Here is a 20,464-nt window from a genome sequence, read left to right as displayed (position 1 = left end):
TACAGGTTTGCTTTGTGCCTAGGTGTTTTATACTTATTAAATATTATTCTAAATGTTGCTCTTCAGCTGAATGCTATTTTTGTAATGAGGAGAGGAAGGAAAATGATGATTTTCATCCTGTTATAACACAGAATAGTGCATTACCATGCTGTAAAGAATATCTGTGCCAACTATTTGTGTAAATACACTCCTTATTAATATTAATGTATTACATACAAGTTAAATATTATGATTTTGACCAGATTTTTATTTTTAAATCTATTGTTTAGTTTGTTACATATCTCATGTAACCTTTCTTGTGGGGTCTTTCCTTATTGTTATTAAAAAAATCTATCACATTGTGGCTGATTTTGCTGAAATGGTTTCATTGAGAGTTACAATTTTAAAGGATTAGAGTCCATGATTATCATGGCAGGGAATATGGGAGAAAACAGGTAGACAGACATGACACTGGCACAGTAATTAAGATCTCATATTTTGTGAGAACAACCAGGAGGCAGACAGAAATAAATGAGAATAAATTGGATTTTTGAGTTCCCAAAGCATACACCTAGTGACACAACTACTCCAGTAGGAACGTTCCTCCTAAACTTTTGCCCAAAATTCCAAAAACTGGGAACCAAGTATTTAAATATGAAAGCTTATGATGGACATTCTCATTTAAACCATCACACATGTAATTTTATATGTGTATATTATGTAACTAATACATATATACATACATACACATTTATAATAACCACAGTACCCAAATCAGTGATTTGCAGCATGCAATAGATGAGTATTACAAAGTGAGTAACAACAATATATGTTCTATAAAACATTTTTTAAGAACTGGTGAAAAGTTTTATACACTGTTTATTTTCTTCCTGCATTCTTTAATATGTATTACATATATTAAGACATTCTATTAACATTGCATAGAATTTTTTCGTCATTTCTGTATACAAATCTCATTTTTATTTAAAACAACTTTAATTTTTCTTTTTGATAATCTATGTATACTATAAAATGTAGTACACATTAATTTTAATAGTGTATTTTGCATTTGATTCCTTATAAAGAAAAATCACAATCCAATTGAGTACTTTGTCCAAATCAATTGATAGCAAACATGCAGATGCTGCAAAAGGGAATGTAAGATAGAGTAAAATCCTAAGAAAAGTGTAATAAAAATGCTGATTTTATAATAATACTAATAGTTCCAGAAGGATGCGATCTAGACTTATGTGCACCAACCAGTATTGAGAATATAATCATCCTGTAGTGATTGTGAACAGATGAAGCAAAGGTATGTATCCTTCAATTAAACACCTTCTTCTACTTGTATTCACTGTGGTAATCCTAGAAGGAAACCCAGGAATAAAGAAAACAATCCAGAGTATCAATCTCTATGCATGGACAGTGGACAGAATTAGACATTGTCTCTTAAAAAGAAAGCAGAAGATATTACTTTTCAGAGCATTCTTGTCTCATGATCACATTTATGACTTTTCTGCAAATTCAAAGGTAAACATGAAACCAAGACAAGTTTCTTGTGTTTTTTTTTCTCTATCATCTGAAGTTGAGTTTATCACCCATTACCAAGTAATTATTTTGAATTAGGCAGGAATTGAACTTTCTTTCTGACCTGTTTGTTTTTATTCAGTGTTTTCTTTGGAGACCCTTTGCAGATCCTGACCTCAGAAAATCCCATATGTGCACGAGTAATTGTAATGTGAAAAGCTAATCAACTACTAGGAGTGCAGCGAATAAACACATTGGAATAGAGCTGGATTTGAATAGGTAAGTAGAGTCAAATCATATTTACTCAGACTACAGAAACAGGCTATGGGAAACCTATGACTTGAAATGTTCTGGCATTTTATATGTATTCACTTGGGAAATAAAATTTAGCATCATCTTCAAAATACTACCAATATTCAACAACAGCTTTGCCTTCCATTTCTGCACTTGTGTTTTCAGAAAGAATTCTCCAAAAACTTCCTTACTGCCATCCCCCACACATTATACCTTCTAAGACACTGCACAGCATTAGGATCAGCTCCTAGGAGTAGGAGAGGGGACTCTAAGTCATAGCAATAATTTAATGCTTCTGTGAACCTCCAGATGAATGAATAAGTCTGCAAATGCCAATTGCTCTACACATGTCACAATGGCAATCGTATAGTGAAATGAACACATCAATTGTTGTTTTCTTTTTTTCTGAAAAGTTTTAAATATTTAAATGGGTATATGATAACATTTAGTTAAATTTTTAAAGTAATTTTATACATCAGGTATTTTGTTGCTTAGGTAGGATGTATTTTTGTTTCTTTGTTTTTATGGTATAGGGTCTCACTAAGTAGTTCTTTTTAGCCTAGAACTCACTCTGTATGTCACGGTGGCCTCAAACTCACTAAGACTATCCCATATTTTCTCTGTAGGTGATGGGAATAAAGACATGCACTGCCATATCTGGCTCACTTCAGACCTTTTGAAGTGTGCCTTTGAGGCATTTAAATTAAAATATATTGTAATATTTATTTCATGTTTCTGTGTTTATGAGTGCTTTACTTCCATGTGTGTCTGAGCACCGCTTTATTGTTGAATTCCTGAGGAGGCAAGAGAAAACATTGGAACCCTTGGATCCAGGGTCACAGACAGTGATGATCCCCTCTGTTGTTGCTGGGACCCAATCTGTGTACCCTCTATGGCTAAGCATCTATCTGTTCAATTTGAAATATCTTTAAAATGTTTAAAGACTCTGATATACAGAAAGTTGATATATATATATATATATATATATATATATATATATATATATATGTATGTATTCACTAGACTCAGGTTTATCACTGTTGTTGAATATTAAATTGTAAGGTTTTTGTTTGTGCTTATTTTAATGGAGTTCTTGCTATTCAGTCTAGGTTGACCTTATAGTCCAAACTTTCCTTAACTCTGCCTTTCAAACAATATATGTTTAGCATACATGATCATGCTCAGCTTGAAAACTAGCTGCTTTGTAACACTTCAAGATTACAAACACTTGATATTGTTCCCACATTAACATAAGTCATTGACATCATATGCTGACTTTATTGTGAGAAAAAATTCTAGTCTCTGTAAAAATAAAAAGATTTTATTAAATCCTTCCATGTACCTCTTATAAATCATTGCATGTATCTGTGTCAAAGAAGTCTAATGAATGATATTTTTGTGCGGTGTATATGCATACAGTTTAATTAGTTGCTTTTTCACAGGCACTGTGATTTATTGAAGTGTTTTCCATGACTATGTTGATTTTTCTGGTGCTCATTAAGTACTTTGTCATATTTAATTCTGTGATTTGTTTCTTTAGGCAATGATCACTATGCTGATTTAATACTTCTTGGTGTTACATTCCAAACATTTTGTCATGTGTAGTTTATTAGAGCAGATGTCTTAGGTACTTTTGAAATGTCTGTAGAGCAATATGTGTTCAGATACTATTTCTTAGGTTTTCTATGAATCATAGAATAGAATTTCAATTCTATGGACCCAAATGATTAATACTCTTGCATGACGATAATCTTTCCCAATTTCCATCAGGACTCAGACTTTATCTCAGTTTTATATTGGGTTTCACATTAAGTGACTCTTTTTGACAACCATATTGAAAAGAAAATGATTTTATGCCATTATTATATTTTCTAATCTGTTTTCCATTTTGCAAACTCATTTTTCCTAATGTTACTTACAACACAATAAAATTACATTTTTGGATATATGTAAATTACAAAATTACAGTAAGAAATAAACTCACAGATAATTAGCCTGTGGTCAGTTATGCCTATTGTTGGCTATATAGTGTTCTCTCCAGTATGAATCACATTTTTAATGACTTAGTAGCCAGACAAATGAATTAAATTTTTGTCTTCAATAAGATCATCCTTAATTTAGAAACCCATAATGATGTGAAATCATGCCCTATCCTCTCTATTACGTTCACTGTAGCGGTTACAACTACATAAATAACCATTATTGCAAGTTATTGGCTTCCATTAGTCAGTTTATGATGATCGCAAGCAAGCACAATACCTCCAGTAGTCTCCTGAGACATGGAATGCTTCTATTTTAGCTGCAGTGCATGTGCCCTCGGGTAATTCTCCATGTTCAACTTAGAAAAGTCAAGATAATTCTGGAATATGGGTGTATATTACAGTTTCTCATTTGTTTCCTACATTGAGGCTAATGCTTCTCCAACTTTTTCGAGCCATTGTGTAACTGATGGTTTGCCCTGAGGCTTTCTTTGAGCAGCCATGACTAGAGGCTGTATTTTATTTGTGTAGCCTCAGAGATACATCTGTAAATTGATTAAACTTAAATACATATATCTGATACCAAAAAACAGAGAACAGATTTCTGACACTCTGTGCTGTACAGTGCTAAGCCTTAAGTTCTAGTAATTTGATAAAATATGTAACTATTAATGAGGATATCAATTTAGATATCATAAAAATCAGAGTAACTTAATAAGTGAACTTCAAAGGGGGATGTAGCCATTGGGTATATTAAAGAGATGGATTTTTAAATGTGTTAATTAAATGACACACCCTAAACATACACAGCATTTTCTTTGCACAACAGTTGAATTCACACACACAGATACACACACACACACACACACACACACACACAGACACACAGAGAGAAAGAGAAAGAGAGAGAGATAGAGGGAGAGAGACAGAGAGAGAGAGAGAGAAAGAGAGAGAGAGAGAGAGAGAGAGAGAGAGAGAGAGAGAGAGAGAATGGGAGAGAAAGGAATCAAGAATGAGCTAGAAAAAGAGAGGTCAGTGGGAAACTACATGACTATCTACTCTGACTATTGTAGCTTGTACCAAGTTGCACTGAAGAGGACAAAACAAAAATGACAACATGATTATAGACTCAGTACAGAAAATTATTCATATCATGACTTTTTGATATTTGGGGTAATATTATTCTAGATTTATTTTAGAGACAATGAATTCTTTTACATTTGCATGCATAATTATATTGCATTTTATTTAACGGAATATTCTTTAAGACTCTATGTTACCTTTGCTTTCTACCTCCTCTTCCACATTTTTCTCTCTTCCATTGTTAGTCTACTTTCTGTAATTCACTACTTTTATTTTCCACTAAGACACTTTTACATGGGGTTTGGAATGCAAACTGCCTAATTCTTGCTTTAGGTAGCCTTAAACCAGAAAAAAGTTCTCTGGAAACTGAAGGTACACCATATGAGGATACTCCAAGACAGGATTTCCCATGCTTGTTGCTTAATATTTGCAAAGGATCAGAAGTAAGGATAGTAAAAGATGGCAATAAGTTTGACTGAAGTGAAAAAGTTGTTCCCTACAAGAAAAAGGGTAAGCCAGCTTTGCTTTAGACTGTTCCTTTTTATAACCAGTACTTCAACCTCACTGGTTATGTCGGCATGTAAATTAGGGACTGATTTGAGAGGTTTTGCTTGGTTAAAATGAATGCTTTTCTGGTTGGGTGTGGGACAAGGCAAGAGAGCACAGTCCCAGGAGAGCACCAAGATTTAAGGAATAACCAGAAGGCAAGGAGAGAAAGGGTTGGTGATCAGCCACTACTAGTATAAAGGTCTTCGTGTGCTGCATTTTGCTATGCAACATGAGATAAACTTACACGAAATGAAATGTATTAGAATCCACAAAAGCTAAAGTAATCTCTTCAACCATGCTCTTTTAAAAGATGATTGTTTTAAATATCAATTGAAAATAAATATTTATTACTTTGATTCTTTGAACCCATTTTGCACATTATATGAATTTTTATAATCTATAAGATTATTTTTCTTATACTACACAAAAAATAGAAAATGTAGCAAGTATTGTATATATTTTAAATTTCTATGAAGTTGTGTTAACCAATGATAATACAGGACCTATTGACAAACAGAATGGTTAGGTCTTAGAAATTAGTGATTTATTATTTACAATATAACTATTTTTGTTTTAGATACAATAAAAAACATCTTTAAGTATTTCTTTCACTGAGATTTTATTTTTAAGCATATAAATAATGTTTAGAAAAAGAAAACAACTGAATTGAAAGATTTTTATGTAGTTTAAAATCTAAGGTTGCCTGTTGTCAAATGTAGCAAGGCACTGTCATTGCACATAAAAACAATTTAGAGGCTGATAAAAATGGCTATTTTTATGATGGGATATGATACCAACAAACATTAGAAAATATTTTGTTTCTGTCTGTCAAGGATTAAGTGGTGATACTGTGCTCTGGAATATGTTAGTAATATCAGTTTACTAAAAAAGTCAGTATACCTGAACCTATTGCCATGAATTACAGTGCTCTATCATCCATAGTGGATGAAAATGTTCCAACAGTGACAAGTGTTAGCTCTCATCTGAATAGGTGGAATGTCCTCAAAGGAAGTATTTCTTGTCTCTGTAGGTTCCCTGGTAGTTTTTAAGGTTTCATAAGCCTTGGTAAAGCTCAATATCAGTCATTGCATTGATATTCAATTAATTGTGAAATGAAGAGGAAACAGTCTTTCTTTTGCAGAAGAAATGAAACTATACTGTATTAGTAATATGCATCAATATTTCAGTAAAATATTATTCTCTATTGAATTTTCCTTTCAGATCACAGATTTTTAACTTGGTTTTGCAACTAATGAATCACAGATAGAACTGCATGGAAAAATCTGAAATACCCCCACACTCCTAGCCCATATTGCCAAGAGAACACAGTAACTGTATATTTCATGGTTCTCCTAATAATTTTGATGCCCTGAAAATGCATACATATCTGCATCTTGTTTTTACAAAAATGCCATATATGATGTAACTGTTCTGTTGTATGCCCCTTTAAAGAATTGATATGCACATACCATCAAATTTGTTTTCCTACATGAAGGTAAAATATCAGATAAATTTTTTCAATACTATGTGATTCAGTTAACCAGTATATTCATGTGTATCTAGATTTCATAATATCAGGACCAATATCCCTCATGAACATTGATGCAAAAATACTCAATAAGATACTGGAAAATTGAATCTGAATACAAGAACACATCAGAGAAATCATCCATCATGATCAATTAGGCTTCATCCAAGAGATGGAAGGATGGTTCAACATATGAAAATCCATCAATGTAATCCACCATATAAACAGACTAAGAAATAAAAATTACATGATCATCTCACTTGATGCTGAAAAATTCTGTAACAAAATCCAACATCCTTTCATGATAAAGGTCTTGGAGAGATCAAGTATAACAGGAACATAACTTAAATTAATAAAAGGAATATACAGCAAGCTGACAGCTTGGAGAGAAACTCAATGCAATTCCTCTAAAATCGGGGACAAGACAAGGCTGTCTACTCTCCCAATACCTGTTCAATATTGTCCCTGAAGTTGTAGCTAGAGCAATAAGACAAGAAATGGAGATTAAGCCCATACAAATTGGAAAGGAAGAAGTCAATCTTTCACTATTTGCAGATGGTATGATAGTCTACATAAGTGACCTGAAAAACTCTATAAGGGGACTCCTACGTCTGATAAACACCGTCAGCAAAGTGACAGGATACAAGATTAACTAAAAAAATCAGTAGCCCTACTATATAGAGATGATAAACGTGCTGAGAAAAAATATCTTTAAATACATCTCTTTATAAATAAGACCTTACTTACCATAATTGTTTAACAAGTGAAACAATTCAGTTCTAATGAGATGCACATTTCTACTTTGGTTTTGAATAGATATATTTGGAAGGCACATATGTAATTAGCATCCTCAATAAAAATGTATGTGGCTATTTAATTAGATTAATATAAGCACATTAGATGCTGTTATTATTATAATTTTTGTTTTCTGACATCATTAATGAACACTGTTTATTGTTTGCTATGTTTTCCCATATTGGCAACTTGGTTGAACATATTTTCATATACTAATCATTAAATTGAATTAAAAATATCTTCACTTTAAAAATTCATCTCATGCTGGGTGGTGGTTGTGCATGACATTGATCGCAGCACTAGGGAAGCAGAGGTAGGCAGATCTCTGAGAGTTTGAGACCCACCTGGTCTACAAGAGCTAATTCCAGGACAGCCTCCAAAGCCACAGAGAAACCCTGTCTTGAACCCTCCCCCAAAATCATTCATAGTTTTTTATATCTTTCTCTTTGGCTATTATTTATTATTCTTATAATAATATACTACAGTTGGCATAATTTATTATTCTTCTAAATTAATGAAATCTGGTAGCATATTTAATATTATTTTTAAAAGTTACTTATTTTCCTACATGCATGATGTGCAGCATGTGTGGACAGTGTCCATAAAGGCTGGAAGGGGACATTTGATCTCCTGAATTATATTTGTGGAGGGTAATTAGCCACAATGGAGACTGGGAATTACCTGAGTCCTATGCAGGAGCAGCCTCTGTATCATACTATATATAAGAGATTTTGTACAAATATGTATAAGCATTTGTATGTGTATATATGCATATATATGAAAAAATTCTTTGTTTCTTTACATTTTCTGAATTATTCTCCCATTTGTAATACTTTTTAATATATTATATATTTTGGGTTTGTGTTTGCATCTTCCACTGTGACAAATATCTTCCAAACACCTATTTAATCTAGATTTTAATCTTGTTATTTACTTTGTTTATTGCTTTAAATTGTGACATAAGCTAACATCTGGTCAGAGAGATAGTCATATAATAATTAACTCTATAATTTCTCAATTTGAAATGCTTTCTACCCAGAGTTCATATTAATGCCAACATTCATATCATTGAAGCAGATCAACACATCTTAGTTAGTGCTACTTGTTTTCTTGCATTCTAGGTTTTAATCTTAACATCTATTTACTAGTCACAAATATGTTTTCTGTAATTTATTATCCACCTGTAATTTTGAGTTTTCTTTATTATTATGTGTTATTTGTAGCTGTGGAAAAAGTGACATGTTTACATGGGTGAGGCTGTGCATGTGTCTGTGCTCTAAGATTTCTCAGAGATTTGTTTTATTCAATTTTTTCCTTTGAACTGTCAGATTCTGACAGTGTGAAGGGCTATGCCCCACTCAGACTTTTATCAGAGTCTACCTTTTTTCTGTAAGGTTCTAAATATCTCCTGGCTACAGAAGCACACGTGACTTTTCATGAAGCAGTTCAAGCACTCCCTGTGAAAGCAGTGATACCCAGGGTTAAAAGTTAGGAGTTTGATTTGTTCTTCATGAATTACACCAAGCAATCTTTATCTTTTTTTGTTTATTGAAGTGATGAGGAGCATTCAAGAATATATTAATAGGCATTTGCTTAGTAAGCAGCTGTTATATTGGCAAAGTCTACATTTTTCTCTATACTACTAAAAATAATACTTAAATTTGAAAGAATAAAATTATTTATGAAATAAGGCCAACTCTGAACATCACTTCATTCTTGGTATTCATTGTTTCTCTTCTTATATGAGCAGTGATGTCACTAGTAAAGCTATACTTTCCCTAAAATATATGGCTGTGTTTTATATTATCGTTTATGCTAATTCTATTTTTTTTCTTTTTAGGTGCTTTTACTTAATATGTTTGTCTGAGACTTCTTTTTCATGTAAATGGCATAGGCATGTGAAAGTTAATAAGACTGAGTGAGGGAAGATTAACCAAATATCCAAAAAGTATTTGAAGTGCAGCTAAAATGCATAAACATTGGTGGTATGTGCTCAGAAAGCTTCCAAAACTAATTTATGGAGTGAAACAAGAAATAGATAACACATAAATAAATAATAAAACTTGAAATTCTCTGACAATCATATCAATGAAATCAATTTTTAAGTTTTAGATAACAGTTGGGTATTTCATGATTCCCATAATGGTTTTGTTCATTTTGGATAAGAACACCAGTAGGGAAACACTTTACAAGAAAACACTAATGGAATTGGAATGAGGTGAATATTTCACAGTCTCCTTCAAACCAGAAGTCATATAAAGCAGTGGTTTGCGATCTTTCTAATGCTGTGACTTTCATGTTGGGATGGCCATCAACCATATCTTTTTTGCTACTTCATGACTGTAATTTTGCTATTGCTATGAATTTTAGTGGAGATATCTCTGTTTTCCTATTTCTCTTAGGTGACTCCTGTGAAAAGGTCATTAGCTACAAAAGTGGTCAGGACTCACATGTTAAGAACCACTGAAAAAGGAAGGGAGGTAAAATAATTCAGAAAAAGAGACATAATAAAAAAATATTTTGTAGTCCAAAGGAAAATGCTTAGCAGTTCGGTTGAAAATTCCTTTTAATTTATTGAGCAAATGTATCAAATTTACAAATAAGAAAATCTGAAATTTACTGATAGTATTTTAAGATGCATATAATAAACTTGGTGCAGAAGGATATTAAATAGTATTATTCACACTTTTTTTGTAAATGGAAGTTATAGTTAGCAAATTCTAGCAATTTTAATAAATCTAGTAATGAAGGAATACTACAAAGATTAGGAAAAGAAAAGAAACTGCCATCATTTGTGAATGAGCCAGATATTAGGAGAATTTAAACCATAACATTAACATTGTTCAGTATATAATTAATATTCAAGTGCAGCACAATTACAATTAGCAGAAAATTGTTGTTGTTGTTATTTTGGCTCTTTGTGAGGCGTACTACTCAGCACCCAAATAAATCACATAAGGAGGTTCTTTTTTTTTCAATTTTTTAATTTTAATTAGAAACAAGATTGTTTTAAATGTCAATCCCAGTTCCCTGTCCCTCCCTTGCTCCACTACCACCCCCCAAACTAAAACCCTACCTATCACAAATCCTTTCTGCTTCCCAGGGAGCATGAGGCCTTCCATAGGGGGGTCATCAGAGTCTATCATATATGTTTTGATATGGCCTAGGCCCACCCCTTATGCCTGGCTCAGGGAGTATCCCTCTATGTGGATTGGGCTCCCAAAGTCCACACCTATGCTAGGGATAAATACTGAACTACTACAGGAGGTCCTGTAGAGTTCCGATGTCTCCTCACTGAAACCCATGTTCCTAGGGTCTGGATCAGTCCCATGCTGGTATCCCAGCTATCAGTCTGGGGACCATGTGCTCCTCATTGTTCAGGTCAGCTGTTTCTGTGTGTTTCACCAGCCTGGTCTGGACCCATTTGCTCATCACTCCTCTCTCTCTGCAACTGGATTCGAGAGTTCAGCTCATTGCTTACCTGTGAGTGTCTGCATCTGCTTCTATCAGCTACTGGATGAAGTCTCTGGGATGGCACATAAGACAGTCATCAATCTCATTAACAGGGGAGGGCATTTAAAGGTAGTCTCTTCTCTGTTGCTTAGATTGCTGGTTGGTGTCAACTTTGTAGATCTCCATACCTTTCCCTAGTGGCTGATTTCTCTGCAAACCTAAAATGTCTCCCTCTATTATGGTTTAAATTATTTTCTTCTATTCTTCCCTCTCCTCTTCTTCCTTTCTCATTCTCCTAGCCCCTCCTCCCTTGCTCCCAATTTACTCAGGAGATCTTGTCCCTTTCCTCTCCTCCAGGGGACCATGTATGTCTCTCTTAGGGTTTTCCTTGTTTACTAGCTTCTCTGGCAGTGTGGATTGTAGCCTAGTAATCCTTTATTCTATGTCTAAAATCCACATGAGTGAGTATATATCATGTTTGTCTTTTTGTGATTGGGTTACCTAACTCAGAAAGGTTTCTTCTAGTTCCATCCATTTCCTGCACATTTCAAGATTTCCCTGGTTCTTTTGTTTGTTTATTTCTTTTTTTTTTTCTGCTGAGTAGTATTCCATTGTGTAAATGTGCCACATTTTCTGTATCCATTCTTCATTTGAGGGGCATCTTGGTTGCTTCCAGGTCTGGCTGTTACAAGTAGTGCTGCTATGAACATTGCTGAACAGTTGTCATTGTTGTATGAATGTGTTTCTTGGAGGTTTAATTTAATTATAAATGCCTGGTCTTAGCTTGGCTTGTTTCCTGCCAGATTTTGCTAACTTAAATTATCCAATTTTTCTTTTGCCTCTGGACTTTTCCCTTTTCTTACATTTGTACATCTCACTTTCCTTCCTACTCTGGGGCTGGTTGGGTGACTGGCTCCTGAAATCCTCCTACCCTCGTTCCCTCATTGTTCCTCTCTACCTTATTTCTCCTATTTATGTTCTCTGCCTGCCAGTCCCACCTATCCTTGCTCCTGTGTCTCTATTGGCCATTTAGCTTGTTATTAAGATCACCATGTGTTTTAGAAAGCCACAGGAACACAACTTCACTGAGTTAAACAAATGTATCATAAACAGATGTCACAAAACTTAAAATAATAATCAACCAAAAATTATTTTTATTATTTATTTCTTATGTGCCTCTTTTGTGTATGTGTATGTATTTGCTTGTATGTATGTGAATGTGTGCATGCATGTGCATGTACAAATTTTTATATAAGTCAGGACATCTGTATGGATATCTGAGGATAATTTTTGAAATATAGTTCTGTCTTTACACCCCATAATTCCCCGGGATCAGAATTGGCAGCTGTTTTCTTCATTCACTTAGATATTTTGCCAATCTTGTAAATGAAGTTTTTAAAGTCTGTATATAAACTGAATACTTTAAGTTATAAAGGTTTAAATTACTTAATGATAAGATAAGAATATTTCAAGAAACTCTAACATTATACTAGAATAAATAAATCATTTGTAAATAAAGAGATATTCAGTGTTGGTAAATGCTGCTGCTCTGAATTGTGAAGATTAAAAAACTCAGTAATTAATATTTAAATTTGTAAAATCATGTTCACAATACAAATGTTTTTCCAGATCAATATAATGGCCAACATAGCACAGAATAGCTTAGAAAACATGGGAAAAGTTTATTAAGCTCACATTATAATACAGTAGGGGCTAAAGAAACAGATTTCTTCTGGGAGACATTCTAATTACATGAATCACTTATAAATCTGTGGAAATTTTAGGCAGTTACCACAAGAGGAGTGAACAATCCTGCCTGTGCTTTAGGAACTCAGAAACACAACATTGCTCAAAAACAAAAAGGCACTACTGCATTTCTGTCTTTCTTTCTTTCTTTTTTTCTTTCTTTCTTTCTTTCTTTCTTTCTTTCTTTCTTTCTTTCTTTCTTTACTCTCCCTAAAATTCCTGAAAGATTCCTTTTTCCTTCCTAATCAAATCAAAGCCAAGTTTCTTTGGTAATTTGCAAAGAAAGGTGCTGAGCTATGCCTTAACAAGTGCATCCACACATCTTAATAACCCTATTTAAAAATTAGAGAACTTTGTTTTTAGCATAGCTTCATTACAATCACCTTTGCTCTGTCCACAAACTGCTGGCACATGCTCATTCCTTGCTATGTTTCTGTGTCCACTCTGGAGCCACAATCTGGATAACTATATTTTCAATAATACTCAAGTGTATGACTCTACTGTATTCCACATTATATATCTAAAGGTTTTATTTCAAGATTGAAACTGTGAAGAAACATTTGGAATTAGTTTTAGATTTTCCTCCTAAGAATAGATAGAAAGCACAGTGGGAGAAAGTAAGAATGCTTCATTAATTCACCCAAACTCATCTCTTTTATGAAACTGATATATTTGTAAGTGATAACAGTTTGAATTTTGACAATATATGTGATAATCAGGAAATACATGGTCTGTAATGATTTGAGAACTACAGGGAACAACAAGAATGATGAATTCTGAACTCAGTGGGAAATCCTGAATTGAATACAAATATACAATTAGAAAATGGTCTGAACTTTCTTTTCATCCTGCAACTCCTTGTTGATATATTCTTGTTTGTAAATGGATTACAATAGCAAGGAAGAGATGAGAAACATTTAAAGAGTATTTATTATATATGGCATGTTATGTTTTTCAAATTCAATATATTTTATTTCATTTGTTTCTTATAAAACTTTAAGAAAGCAGAGTGGAATTATGAATAAGGAAACAAGGGAAATTTAATGACATTGCAACACATAGGCTCAGCTACTGTAATAGTCATAGTGAAACCATGACACTAGTGTCTTAAATATTCAATGAGCATGATGCAATTCTAAAATTTAATAGAATATTAAAGAAGTTAGCAGCACAAAACTCTCTTAAAGTTGATCTCACACTGTTTGAAATATGTTATATGTTCACCAACAGATTAAAAATAACAGCTATCTGTCTTGTACAGTTATATTTAATGTTACTATATAATTTGCTTTTTCATAAAATATAAAATTTAAATGCACTTCATATGTCTTTCATGCTCACATTTATGAATGCAACCCACCTGTCAAATACTCATGTTGGGGTTTAAAACAGTCCTTGTCTGTTTCTCAAATCTAATCGGATGGCCAATTCTGGTAAATTATCCACAAAACATCACAAAGGCATATTTTCCAGGTAAAGCTCCTGAATGCACAACAACTCCCTGTAAATGAGTCAGAAATTGTGAGTAAATCTATCTATCAGTGAACTTTTATTCTTTCTCTCAAATATAGACAGGAATAGTCCCTGATTACTACCTCCTGAAGTGGATCCCAGGTCAGTGATGAAGGAAGTTGAGACATAGTTGCTGTCCTAGGAAACCATTCCACTTCTGTGCCTTTTCAAATTTTATTTTATTGTAAATGAAATATGACACACTATAACAATTTTACTAAGTAAATATCCACTGTGCTAATTATTAAGTTCAGCAAAGTTTAGTCACTATTCATACACAAACAGACTAAAAAGAACCATAGTTGTCTACCTAGTGCTCATATTGGCTTCTTTCTAGCCATGCACTACTGAGAAAAAAATATAAAGTGACTCTTTAGTTCTCTACATATTATATTCAGCTGCCTCAAAAGAGATCATCCTTGATGCAAAATTCAACATTTCTTCCAATACTTCATAGATTTATTTTTCTGTAATTCTTCCATAATATAACTAATGGAGTCTCCTTATGGAGAATCACATTGACTGTTGTTCTAACTAATTTAAGATTCAAGAATAGATAATTCCTAGCTTAAGAATTTTTTATGAAAATTTACTACAACATGTGTATTTTGGTACTATTAAGACAAAACATCAACAGTTAAATTATTTCTAGTGATTTTGAATCTCACAAATGCACACAAAATAGAAGAAAGCAATTTAGTGTGTTGTTTCATTTTGTAGAATATATTGTAATAGAAAATTTAAATTAAAATTGTAGTTGCATGGACACCATAGCAGAGAAATCACAGAGTAAATTGGTCAAGTGAATAATACAAATCAAAATCCAAATAATTAATCCTTGGATATCAGAGTTTAGGTGAAATTTTTATACTATACTATTGTCATCTCTTCTTTCTATCCATGATCTCTTTATTTCATTATTTTTCTGAGTGGCAAACAATGAAAGCTAAAACTGTCTATTCATCAAATCCCTCAGATACCTGAGAAGGAACTAGTATTAACTGAGTAATCAAGGAAGTATAAGCAAGCAACTTCTAAATATTTGAGAAACAACAGAAACAAGTGGCTGCCTGCACCTTCACCCAAGAGTCCTCTGCAACATTGGGGTATTCATCTTCAGTCTATAGGCCTAGAATATTCAACAGACTTTTGTAGGAAGCAGGATTTTTGAGGAACCTTCTCACCTTGTCTTGACAATCAATCTCTTTGGTGTCCTGTTTGTCCAAATAGGGCAAAATCTGTCAGCAGTTGAGGAAAGTTTACTGGCAAGGCAAGATGCTACTGCAATATGGCATTTAGGATGTTTTAATATCATGCTTTTTGAATGACAATGAGACATGTCTGCTCCTGTAAGAACCCATCTACTTAGAAAAAGATGATGGGCATCAAAAATTTTCACATAGAGTTTACTTTCTTTGTGGGAAAAGTAAGCCACTGGGCAAGAAAGTGCCCTTGATGCTTATTACATCGGGTGAGCTACTCTGATTTTGAGGATGAAAGAGCAAGAGACTGACCAACCCAGCAACAACCTAGACCCAGAATCAGGGCTATAATTTGGCGCATCCCATCATCCAAACTATCTTTGATCTGATGGAGCTCATGGTGATGCTGTTCCTGAAGACCCAAATTTATAGGATCTCCATGGTTCAGGACAACAAGAAAATATCCAAGAGGAGCCCCAGTGTGAGCTTAGTATGTGATGTAGCAAAAAACAGAGGCCTTGAGCCAGACCAATGACTTATTATAATGACACTTGAAAGTAATGATATATGAACTAAAGGGTTTACTGCATCACACTATAGCTTCCAAGATGAAATATATTTCTCTCTTTTTTCTCATCTCTTTTAATTTTTTTTTTTTATCCTGGGAGTGAGGTTGCAAGGATACAATGTGATGGAAAGGCATTGGGAGATGAATGTGAAAGAGATGCATGAAGTAAAAGCCACAAACAATTAATAAATTGTTAAATTGTGAAAAAAGTTTTGGGTAGTTTTATACTAATATATTGCATATATCTGGTCTATTCTGTTCTTATGTTAAACCCTAATTCCCTACAACAGGATCAATTAAGTAAAATCCATGAATACAGTAAACATTCTGTGAGAGAAACTAATATAGAATACCTGAAACAACCCAGGAACATTATATGTGCTGTTACAATGACACTCCTCACTCTACATTCAAAAAGGAATCACAAATCTAGACAAGGAACATTACCTACTTTCCTTTGCTAAAACTTAAGTATACTTATTTCTAGCATATCATATCTCTCTGTGACTCTCTACTAAACAGCAACTCTCTCTCTGAAACTCTCTCTCAGTCTCTCTCTCTCTTAAATTCTTATTAGTTCAAATTAGGAACAAGCTTGTTTCACATATCAATCCCTTCTCCCTCTCCCTCCACTCACTCCCACACTTCTTGCCCCACCCCCAACCTAACCCCCACCCCATCCACCTTCCACTTCCTAGGCAGGGTAGGGCCCTCAACAGGGGCTCCCCAAAGTCCACCACATCATCCTAGGATGGGCCTAGGACCTTCCCCATATATCCAGGCCAAGAGTGCATCCCTTAACATGGGATGGGCTCTCAAAGTCCCTTCTTATATCAGGGAAAAATACTAATGCACTACCAGGGTCCACCTAGAGTACAGAGGTCTCCTCAATGACATTCATGTTCAAGGGTCTGGATCAATCCTGACTGGCCTCCCAGACAGCAGTCTGGGCTTGATGTGCTCCCCCTTGTTCAGGCCAGGTGTTTATGTGGGTTTCAACACCCTGGTACCAACCCCTTCAATCGTCATTCGTCCCTCTCTGCAACTAAGTTCCAGAGTTCAGTTCAGTGCATATCTGTGGATGTCAGCCTTGGCTTCCATCAGCCAAGGATGAGTTCTCTAGGATAGCATAAAAAACAGTCATCAATCTCATTTTAGTGGAAGGGCATTTAGGTTATCCTCTCCACCATTGCCTGGATTGTCAGTTTCATGTCATCCTTGTAGGTCTCTGGAAACCTCTCTAATGCCAGATGTCTTCTCAAACCTATAATATCTCCCTCTAACATGGGATCTCTCATCCTGCTGTCCTCTATTCTTCCCCCAACTCAATATTTCTCCTCCTCTATTTCCTCCTCTCCTCTCCTCTCCTCTCCTCCTCCTCTTATTGTGGCAGCTCCCTCTCCCCTACCCTCATGCTCCCAATTAGCTCAGTAGTTCCTGCACATTCCCAGTCCTGAGGTCCATGTATTTTTCCTTAGAGTCCTTCATGTTTCCTAGTTTTCTGGTGAAGAGGATTGTAGGCTGGTAATCCTTTGCTCTATATCTAAAATTCATATATGAGTGAGTAAATACAATGTTTGTCTTTTTGTGACTGCATTACCTCACTGAGGATTGTTTTTTCTAGTTCCATCCATATGCCTGAGAATTTCAAGATTCCATTGCTTTTTTTTCTGCTGAGTAGTAATCCATTGTATAAATGTACCACATTTTCTCTATCCATTCTTCAGTTGAGGGGAATCTAGGTTGCTTCCAATTTAGGCTATTACAAACAATGCTACTATGAACATGGTTGAACATGTGTCCTTGTTGTATGACATGGGGTAATGATAACAGAAAAAGTGAAAGACCTTTACAGTAAGAACTTTGAGTCTTTAAAGAAAGAAATTAAAGAAGATACCATTAAATGGAAAGTTCTCCCATGTTCTTGGATAGGTACTATCAACAGTAAAAATGGCAATCTTGCCAAAAGTAATCTACAGAGTCAACACAATCCCCATCAAAATCATTTCTTCACAGAACTTGAAAGAACAATACTCAACTTTATATGTAAAAAACAAAAAATCCAGGATAGCCAAAATAACGCTGTACAATAAAGTTTATTCTGGAGGCATCAGACTTCAAGCTCTATTATAGAGCCATACTACTGAAAACGGCTTGGTATTGGTACAAAAATAGATAGACCAACTGAATTGAATTGAAAACCCTTATATTAACCCACACACCTAAGACCACCTTATTTTTGACAAAGATGCTAAATCTGTACAATGAAAGAAAGACAGCATCTTCAACAAATGGTGCTAGCACAACTGGATTCAGACATGCAGAAGATTGCAGATAGATCCATATCTATTGCCATGCACAAAACTTACGTGCAAATGGATCAAAGAACTCAACATAAATCCAGCCACTCTGAGTCTTCTAGAAGAGAAGAATTGAACAAATTGGCATAGGAGACTGCTTCCTGAACATTACACAAGTAGCACAAACATTGAGATCTTCAATTAATAAATGGGACCTCCTGAAACTGAGAATCTTCTGTAAGGCAAAGGACACAGTCAGTAGGACAAAATGACAGCCCACAGAATGGGAAAAGATCTTCACCAACCCCACATCTGTCAGAGGGCTGATCTCCAAAATATAAAATGAACTCAAGAAGCTAGCTACCAAAAAACCAAACAATGAAATTAAAAAGTGGGGTGCAGAACTAAATAGAGAATTCCCAACAGAAGAATCTGAAATGGCTGAAAGACACTTAAGAAGTGCTCAAAATCCTTGGCCATGAGAGAAACCATCTCACAGCTGTCAGAATGGCTAAAATCAAAATTACAAATGATAATCTATGCCGGAGAGGATGTGGAGAAAAAGGAACACTCCTCCATTGCTGGTGGGAGTGCGAACTTTTAAAACCACTTTGGAAATCAGTATGGCAGTTGCTCAGAAAAATGTGAATCAGTCTACCTCAAGATCCAGCAATTCCTGTCTCTTTTTTTAGAGTGACCTTTTGGTTGTCTGCATCATTGAGAATTTCACTTCATAGTTCACTGTAACTTCATACACAATGTATATCATTGATGTGTTTTTCTTTGCTTCAAAATATGGCACACATATTTAAAGAAAATGACATCTATTCTATAGTTTAAGTGGAAGAACAAATAACCCAGCATTTCCTATCATTGTAATTTATTTGATAAATACATTGTTTTTAATCACAGCCTGGAGAAAAAAATTGAAACAAATGAGATCCCATATTTGATGCTTTCTTACTCCATTATCTTTTTCTTTCAAGCACTACCAAAGATATGTAGCCCTTTTGTTACTATTGCTGTTGTTTTTGTGTTTGTTTGTATGTTTATAAAGTGATGCATCGATGAAGTTTACTTGAGATTTCCTGAAACTCATATCTACAAAGCCAAATAAACTTACAGAAATCACAATTGATTGCACTGACATATTATTAACAGAAAACTACTTACTTACAATATGAATTATTTATGATTGACATTTTTCTCTATATAATACAATAAGACTCTGAGAAGACATAGAGTTTTGGAGTTGTTATTATTTTGAAATAGCATTATACTCCAAAAACTGATCTTAATCAAAAGGCTTGCAGCATGCTGACAGGTGTACTGAACTATCTTGATTGCTGAGGCTAAAGTTCCAGATCATTTTCAATCTCAAAACCACACAGGCCCTTTAAACTTCTTGCTGTTATACTGGTTCTAACATGTCAAATTCTGTTTGTCTGGGGGTTTCTCAGTAGCATTGAATTCTGCACTGCAGATATGATTTAAGTAGATGACCTTCGATTAAGCTATCATTCTCTATTGCTTTCACTTTTGTGCTGCTATACTGGCAGCAATATAAGGTTTCAGTAGCAATGCTTCCCATGCATGTGATAAAAGTTTGTAAAGATTAGCTTTCCCTAGGTACTGGCTAGACTATAATAGATTTATGTATGTGATATATATATATATATATATATATATATATATATATATATATATGTGTGTGTGTGTGTGTGTGTGTGTGTGTGTGTGTGTGTGTTCTCAGGAAGACATATACATGCTCCTATATTGAGAAAATTCTGAAGATACATCATATTTAGAAGAAAACACCAAATAGACTCATAAAAACAAATCTAATAATGTTGATTCTGATAATAGCTTAGAGGAGATAGTATTAACTTTCCATAGTCAATATAATATTTTAGAGTATTATCCTGTTTAAGAACAATATTACTTTCATG

This window comes from Cricetulus griseus (genome assembly GCF_003668045.3).
Source record: "Cricetulus griseus strain 17A/GY chromosome 1 unlocalized genomic scaffold, alternate assembly CriGri-PICRH-1.0 chr1_1, whole genome shotgun sequence".
NCBI classification, from domain to species: domain Eukaryota; kingdom Metazoa; phylum Chordata; class Mammalia; order Rodentia; family Cricetidae; genus Cricetulus; species Cricetulus griseus.
Note: the sequence above shows the minus strand (reverse complement) of the source record.